Raw genomic sequence first — 8,508 nt, forward strand, 5'->3', positions numbered from 1 at the left:
CCTTCCTTCCTCCCTCCCTTCCTTCCTTCCTTCCTTCCTTCCTTCCTTCCTGCCATACTGAGGATTGAACCCAGGGCCACAGACATGCTAGCTGAGCACTCTATCACTGATCCTTACCCCAGTCCTGTAGCAGTTGTGTTCTAGACTCTGTTTGGAAGTCACCCCTGCCACGTCTCCATTACATGTGTCCTATCGTATTTCCATGTCCCACCCTCCTCCTAGACTGTGAACTCCTTCTGACTTGTCTGTTTCCCCTTAAAGCTTGGGCTGTGACTGGTGACTGGCCACTTTCAGGATTCCTGAATGTCCCTGTAAAGACGGTCATAGTGCCAGTGTCTTTCTTTTAGCTCAATGACAGCATTACAGACAGAAATGTTCCCACAGACCCAGACGCTGAAAACAAGGGGAACATAAATAACACAGACAGATCCCTCTGGGGCCTCAGCCTGAGCAGGAAATGCAGAGCTGATAATGAAAGCGTGTCAACTAGCCATGCACAGGCTGGGCAAGCAGGCCCGAAAGCATTTTCCTCCAGCCGCGACGGTGGCACCATCTGATGCACAGGCACAGGGTAGAGTCAGCTAATTCCTGCAGTTCCAGAAAAATCAATTTAGGTGGCACAATCAGAGCGTGGAATTGGAGTGAAGAAGATGCCCAGGAACTGCTGGGTGTCTTCAAAGGTAGTCCGGCTTCCGAGATACGAGTTTATATTCACCAATGCTGGCAGGTGCAGGGAGATCACAGATCACAGGCCTGTTGCTTTCCTGAAATACCATGTCCTGGGTCAGGTTCTGAGCCTGTGTAGAGAAAGGGGCAAAGAATTTTGATTGAAGGCTCAACTTCTTGGGGCAGACTGTTCACATAGGCACCAGGCATGGAAGGAGGCTATTTCCTAAGCTAGGGGAGAGGAGGATGGAGACAGAGGCTCTTTCTGGCCTCCCCCACTCTGGAGAGTTCTTTTTTTTTCTGGTACTGTGGACTTCAGGCTAGCTTGGCAGGCTCTCTACCATGGAGCTTCACCCCCTGCCCTGATATGTCACTGTGGTTGTGTCAGTCATTACGTTGAAGAGGACTAGTAGGACCACTGCACACTACAGCACTCCTTAAGACTCCATATTTACTTGTTAAAATTAAATCATGTGCTATGTGCATGAGTGTTTGCCTACATGCCTGTTGCCTTGGAGAGGCCAGAAGAGGACGTTAGATCCCTGGCTCTGGCATTAAGATGGTAGTGAGACGCTGTGTGAGCGTGTGGAACCAAACTGGGTCCTCTGCAAGAGCAGATAATGCCCTTAACTGATGAACCTTGAACTTTCAACCTGTTTTGTTTTGGGGGGGCAGGATCTCAGGGAATAGCTTAGGCTAGCCTTGAATTCACACTGCTCTCCTTGTTCCAGTCTTCCTGAGTGCTCGGATTGTTGTTGTGTGAGAGCCTGCCTGACATCCTTGTACACTTCTAAAGAAGCATCCTCTGAGCATTCTCCCTCCTTCCCTCCCTCCCTCCCTCCCTCCCTCCCTCCCTCCCTCCCTCCCTCCTTCCCTCCTTCCTTCCCTCCCTCCCTCCCTTTTTTCCTTTAGAATAATTCAGTTCATGCTGGTCACTTGTATCAGTGGAATATCCTCAAAACCCTTATGTGTTTCCTATGTATCTGCACTATTTAACAACATTTGCCAAAAACACAGCCATCATTTTTGAGAACTTCATTTTTTTCTAGGCTTAATTATGCTTGCTCTGGGCATACCAGATGTGACTTTTTTTTTTTCTTCTTTAAATGGAGATACAGTCTCACTTTGTAGCCCTGGCTGGCCTAGAACTCACTCTGTAGATCAGACTGGCCTCAGACTCACAGAGATCCACCTGCCTTTGCTTTCTGAGCGCTGGGATCAAAGGCCTAATATATTTTTTTCCCCTTCAGATATGCTCTTTCTATGCCTGGCTTCCCTTCCGCCTGGCCGAGAGAAGCCGCCAGCCACCGTCGCACCCACATTTATTTAATTAAGTTCCACTTCCCTTGAACTTTGTACTGCCCAGTTGGCAAAACCAAATGACATATAGTCATACGGTCTGTATGGGCATGAGTTCAGGGAAACCAGGACTTTGTTGTGGTCCATCTGTATAGAAAGGTAATTTTTAAAACTTCGAAACGATTTCTCGGGTGTGTGTGTTCACAAATGCGAGCTGTCCATCACTCTGTGTCTCGCTATTTTCACTCGGCGATATTTCTGTGATCTATGACTTTTAACTGCTATAAGAATTTCATTGTGTGAATATATACTGCCTTCATGGAGCCATTTCTGTGATGGATGAACATCTAAGCTATTTCTAATTTTTTCACTATTTCTGTATTTCATAGGATCTGAAAGGTTTCCTTTTCATTTGTACATCTCTGGTGTTCACAGTGCCTTACAAGTATCTGGAATCTTTACTTGTTTCTCAGCGTGTGTAATAACAGTGCATCTTGTAATCACTGTTGTCTTAGGTCTGATGAAGTATGGACTAAGCATTGAGGGATAACCTGTTTAGATTGATCTGGAGGTCAAGACATCCATTTTGGGGTTCTCCATTGCTGTGTTCGCCAGTCATTGGTTCGTTGCTAGCTTTAGGATTTGTCAACATGGGGCTGGGGAGATGGCTCAGAGGTTAAGAGCACTGTCTGCTCTTCCAGAGGTCCTGAGTTCAATTCCCAGCAATCACATGGTGGCTCACAACCATCTGTAATGGGATCTGGTGCCCCCTTCTGGCCTACAGGCATATGTGCAGACAGAACATTGTATACATAAAAAGAAAATAAATCTTTTAAAAAAAAGGATTTGTCAACATGAGGGATGTGAAGTTATATTTCACTGAAAAATTTCATTTCATTTATAAAATTGTGCATGTATGTCTATGTGTAGGTTTGTGTAAGTTCAGGTATCTTCGGAGGCCAGAGGCATTGGATCCCTAAGAACTGGCGTTAGAAGTGGTTATGATATGGCTGCTGGGAACTGAACTTGGGTGCCATGCAAGAGCAGTATGTGCTCTTAACCAGTGAACTGTCTTTTCAACCTGTTTTTTTAAAATTAAAAAGTAAAAAGTTATATAATTAATTATAAAATAATTAGAATTATTTTTGAGTGTGTGTGCCTGAGCACCCCATACAGATATGTATGTGTGTGGGTATGGATGTGTTATAGCACCTGTGTGTCAAAGGACAACTTGAAGAGGCTGGTTCTCTCCTCCCACCATGGGGGTTCCAGGGATTGAACTCAGGTGTTCAGGCTTGGCAGCAAGTGCCTTTACCACACTGGGTCATCTTGCTGGTCCTTGTGGTTTCTTTTGCTTGTTTGTTTGAAACAGGCTCTCACTATGTGTTCTGGCTATTGTATGTCAACTTGATACAAGCTCAAGTCATCAGAGAGAAGGGAACCTCACCTGAGAAAATGGCTCCATATGATCCTACTGTAGAAAAACCTGTAGGACATTTTCTTTTCTTTTTTTTTTTTTAATTGGATATTTTATTTACATTTCAGATGTGATCCCCTTTCCCCATTTCCCCCCACCCAGGAACCTCCTATCCCATCACCCCTCCTCCTGCTTCTATGAGAATGTACCCCCACCCACCCATCCACTCCCACCTCCCCATCCACGAATTCCCCAACATTGGGCCATCCAGCCTTCACTGGACCAAAGACCTCTTCTCCCACCTATGTCTGACACTGTCATCCTCCCCTACATATACAGCTGGAGCCATGGGTCCCTCCCTGTGTGCTCCCAGGCTGGTGGTTTAGACCCTGGGAGCTCTGATTGGTTGGTATTGTTGCTCTCCCCATGGGGCCACAAACCCTTTCAGCTCCTTCAGTCTTCACTCTAACTCCTCCATTGGGAACCCCATGATCAGTTCAGTGGGGTTAACTGTGAGCATCCACCTCTGTATATGTCAGGCTCTGGCAGACCTCTAAGGAGACAGCTATATCAGGCTCCTGTCAGCATGCACTTCCTGGTATCCACATCAGCTTCTACCTTTGGTGACTGCACTTGGGATGGATACCCAGGTGGGACAGTCTCCAGACAACCCCTCCTTCAGTTTATGTCCCACACTTTGTCTCCATATTTGCTCCCATGAATATTTTGTTACTCTTTCTAAGAAGGACCAAACACCCACACTTTGGTCTTCATTGTTCATGAGCTTCATGTAGCCTGTGAGTTGCATCTTGGGTATTGCAAGCTTTTGGGCTAATATCCAATTATCAGCAAGTATATACCATGTGTGTTCTTTTGTGATTGGGTTACCTCACTCAGGATATTTTCTAGTTCCATCCATTTGCCAAGAATTTCTCAAATTCATTGTTTTTAATAGCTGAGTAATACTCCAGTGTGTAAATGTACCACATTTTCTGTATCCATTCCTCTGTTGAAGGACATCTGGGTTCTTTCTAGCTTCTGGCTATTATAAATAAGGCTGCTATGAACATAGTGGAGCATATGTCCTTGTTATATGTTGGAGCATCTTCTGGGTATATGCCCAAAAGTGATATAGCTGGGTCCTCAGGTAATACTATGTCCAATTTTCTGAGGAACCGCCAGACTGATTTCCAGAGTGGTTGTACCAGCTTGTGATTGATGTAGGAGGGTCCATCCCATTGTGGGTGGTGCCATCCCTTGGGCTGGTGGCCCTGGGTTCTATAAGAAAGCAGGCTGAGCAAGCCATGAGGAGCAAGCCAGTAAGCAGCACCCTTCCATGGCCTCTGTAGCAGCTCCTGCCTCCAGATTCTGTCCTGCTTGAGTCCCTGTCCTGATTTCTTTCAGTGATGAATTGTATTGGGGAAAACATAAACCAAATAAACCCTTTCCTCCCCAAGTGGCTCCAATCACAGTGTTTAATCACGATAGTAACCATAGTAACCCTGACTAAGACACTATGTAAACCAGACTGGCCTTGATCATGTAATCCTCCTTCTTCAGCTTCCAGAGTGCTGGGTCTTTGCCACTTCATCTATTGTTGGTGAAGCTTTAAGTGCCTTTTCTGACTACTCCTAGGCCAGGCACTGTGCCATTCATATATATATATATATACACACACACACACACACACACACACATACACACACACACACACATATATGCTCAGGTTTTCTCTGTGAATTGTATGTTTCAACTGGCTGCTTTTTTTAAATTCTAGCACTTTTTCTTATTGATTTGTAGCAATTATTTATACATTCTAGATACTAACCTTTCATTAGTGCTTTGCAAATAAATAGTTTCTTCCCATCTGAAGCTATCTTTCCACTTTGCTTACAGTGCTCTTTATTTCATAAGTGATTTAAATTTTAATGTTGAATTTGTAAAGTTAATCTTTTTTTTTAATAGTTTGGGCATGTTGTAAAAATTGTCCAGAATTATTACTATTAATTCCAGCATTAGCAGCTGCTATCTCTGGAGTAGAGACTGTGCCCCAGGTTCTGTTCTAGGTGCATTAAGGAACTCGGTGATCAGAGCAACTCGGTAGAGTAGTTACCAACCTCAGCCTACACAGCTGCCTGCAACCAACATGGACGACTCCTCAGCCACCACTGCTTGGTGAGGTAATGGGCTTTTTCTTCTAGAGGTGACCACTTCCCTTGAGAAGGTGGTGGCATGAGGGGTGGGGCAGAGCAGTTGGCAGAGCATGGGAAGCAGCTGCTCTGGTTGTGTGGCCCCGTCTTGTCCCTTAGAGCTGTGTGTTACAGCAGTCAGGTTGTCCAGCCCTTGCTGTTGAGGAAGTTCCCTGAGGGAACTCCGAACAAACAGGAGATGCTGGGATGTAGCCAAGGACACTCAAAGCATCATGGAAGCTTCAGGCACTTGTAGCTTTAAGTCCTGCCAAATCATTAGGAGACTCATCTATCACCTGTCTGTCTGTCTGTCTGTCTGTCTGTCTATCTGTCTATCTGTCTATCTGTCTATCTACCTGTCCATCCATTTGCCTGAACATTGTTTTGTTCTTCTCCACTCCTTCTTTTTCTCCCCTCTCCTCCTCTTTCTTCTTTTCCTCTTCCCTTCCCATTGTCTCTCTATCTCTCCCTTCCTCCCCTTTCTTTAGCCTTCTAACACTGAATTGCTGGCATAAGCCACCATCCCTGACTGTTTGGACACTTTCAGAGAAGCTGAGCAGCAGAAGGCAGGTTGTCCCTGTGTGGGAACAGTTGCAGGGTACCTGCTCAAACTTCAGGCAGCCAGGCAGAAGAAGGCTTTTTACAAAAGGTCCCACTCCTGGTTAGAAGTGAGCAGGGATCTTGTGTGGGTGAGAAGGGGATTTCAGGCACTGCATGTGCAGAGGCTTTGGCTGACAGAGGTATGCGTGAGTGTGCGTGTGCACAAGCACACATGCTCACACCTCCTGCTATCCGCTGTTTGTTTTTCTTTTGGAGGTTCCTGGATGTACTGTGTGTGAATTAGTTTCAGGGACTGTCATTGCGTGCGTGTGTGTGTGTGTGTGTGTGTATGTATTTGTGTGTGTGTTCTTTCAAAGACAAACTGACAAATTTGAAAAGATTCATTGGTGTGTTATGTGCATATGTGTGTGCCTGTGTGAGTGTATGTGTAGGTGGCCCTGGAGACCAGGAGAAAAGTCTCCGATTCCCTGATCTTCAGTCACAGGTGGTTGTGAGCATCTGGGAACTAAAGCCAGGTCCTCCTGAAGAGTGACAAGTGCTTTTAACCATGGAGCCACCTCTCCTGCCCTCAAGCGAATGCATTTTAAACATGTGAAAATTGTGAGGAATAATTTAATAAAACACAGAAATTCTCAGTTTTTGAGCTATTGGAGGGATGTTGCAAAAGTTTTCTAAAATGATGAATCTTATCCTTAAGCTCAACGTAGACTCACTCTTATTTTTTTGTCAGTGTGTGCACACATACATGTCACTTTGCACATTTGGAAGTCAGAGGGCAAGGTTATGGAGTCAGTTCTCTCCGTCCATATTTCTGTGGGTTCTAGGGGTTGAACTGAAAGGGTGCTTGGGAAGTGCCTTTACCTGCTGAGCCACATCACTGGGCCCAAGTTAGAAACACTCCATTTAAATCAGGAAGATGGCAAATGGAATATTGTCTAATGCCATGGAAGGTCTGCCAAATGCAATAGGACAGGGACAAATTTGGTGAGTAAGCCTTTTTCCTCTGTGTCAACCATCTCCTGGGAAAATCAGCCATTCCCATCCCCCACTCTTCCCTGAAGGCAGACACTCTTCATGTTGTCAATTCCCTCCCTACCCTGAGGGAGGGAAGTCATGGAACTGTGGGCTAGCCTGTGCTAAGTCTCCACCATGAACGTTACCATCATACCATTCCCCTCCTGTCACCTGAAGGGTGTATTTTATTTTATTTTTATTTTTGAACTTTCAAGTCATTGTATCTTTAATAATCTGGCAGCAAGTCAAAACATGATAAAAAAAAAATTGTTCCTTTTACGGGCGAGGCCCATCAATATAGACTCATTCACGTAGAGAGTGAGATAGTATTCTAAGCAGCATGGGAAGGCTTCAAGGCTTACAGAGCCTTTGGTTGCTGATAATCAGCCGGGGGACTAGCAGCACAAGAGATTAACGAGCCCTCAGAGGACAGGACACGGTTGCTGGGTCATGAGCACCTTGAAGCATTTCTTGATGGTGATTTGGTGTCTTGAGTATTTGTCATCTGGGGAGAACTGAGCAGGATGGGCAGAGCAAGTCTGTTGTCTCATAGGGTCAAATTTCTTCAGCGTGTAGACACGATCGTCCTGCTCGTTGAGGTAATACTGGAGAAACATGACTGCCCTACAGCAGATAGACACCTTTCCGTTTAGCGCCAGCCGAGTTTGCCCCTAGTCGAAGGGTGTATTTTAAAGTTGATGGGGAGCACATTGACTCTTACTGAGTATGGTGTGGTAAAGTATATCCAAATTATGGGGTATCAAGAGCTAGCTAGTTATCAAAGTTATCACAGCTTAAATTGAGTTAAAAACAAAACCCTCAGCCAATGATATCTTTCTGAAATGTGTATGCATTGGTCGTATGTGTTTGTCTATCCAGTTTTTATGGTCGTATGTGTTTGTCTATCCAGTTTTTATAATTTTGAAATAAAAATTTTCAGGTTTCATGGTAACTATTTTTCTTCATAAAACATGTTGCCGGGTGGTGGCGGCGGCGGCGCACGCCTTTAATCCCAGCACTTGGGAGGCAGAAGCAGTCAGATTTCTGAGTTCGAGAGTTCGAGGCTAGCCTGATCTACAGAGTAAGTTCCAGGACAGCCAGGGCTACACAGAGAAACCCTGTCTTGAAAAACCAAACCCCCCCAAAAATGTCAAACTAGCACAATATTTTTAAGCTTTTCAACAGAGTTTCTCTTGTGTAGCCCTGGCTGTCCTGAACTCACTCTGCAGACCAAGCTGGCCTTGAACTTGAACTCGAAGAGATGCCTCTGCTGGGTGGTGGTGGAATATGCCTTTAATCCCAGCACTCAGGAGGCGGGGCAGGGGCAGGGGCAGGGGCAGGGGCAGGGGCAGGGGCAGGGGC

At 45.4% G+C, this 8,508-nt stretch overlaps 1 pseudogene; it reads right to left on the reverse strand.

Annotated features, from left to right (window-relative positions):
• Positions 1-7,568: 7,568 nt before the first annotated feature.
• On the reverse strand, positions 7,569-7,763 carry LOC114627936 (annotated as a pseudogene).
• Positions 7,764-8,508: the final 745 nt, after the last annotated feature.

This window comes from Grammomys surdaster, unplaced genomic scaffold (assembly GCF_004785775.1).
Source record: "Grammomys surdaster isolate TR1022 unplaced genomic scaffold, NIH_TR_1.0 262, whole genome shotgun sequence".
Lineage (NCBI taxonomy): Eukaryota > Metazoa > Chordata > Mammalia > Rodentia > Muridae > Grammomys > Grammomys surdaster.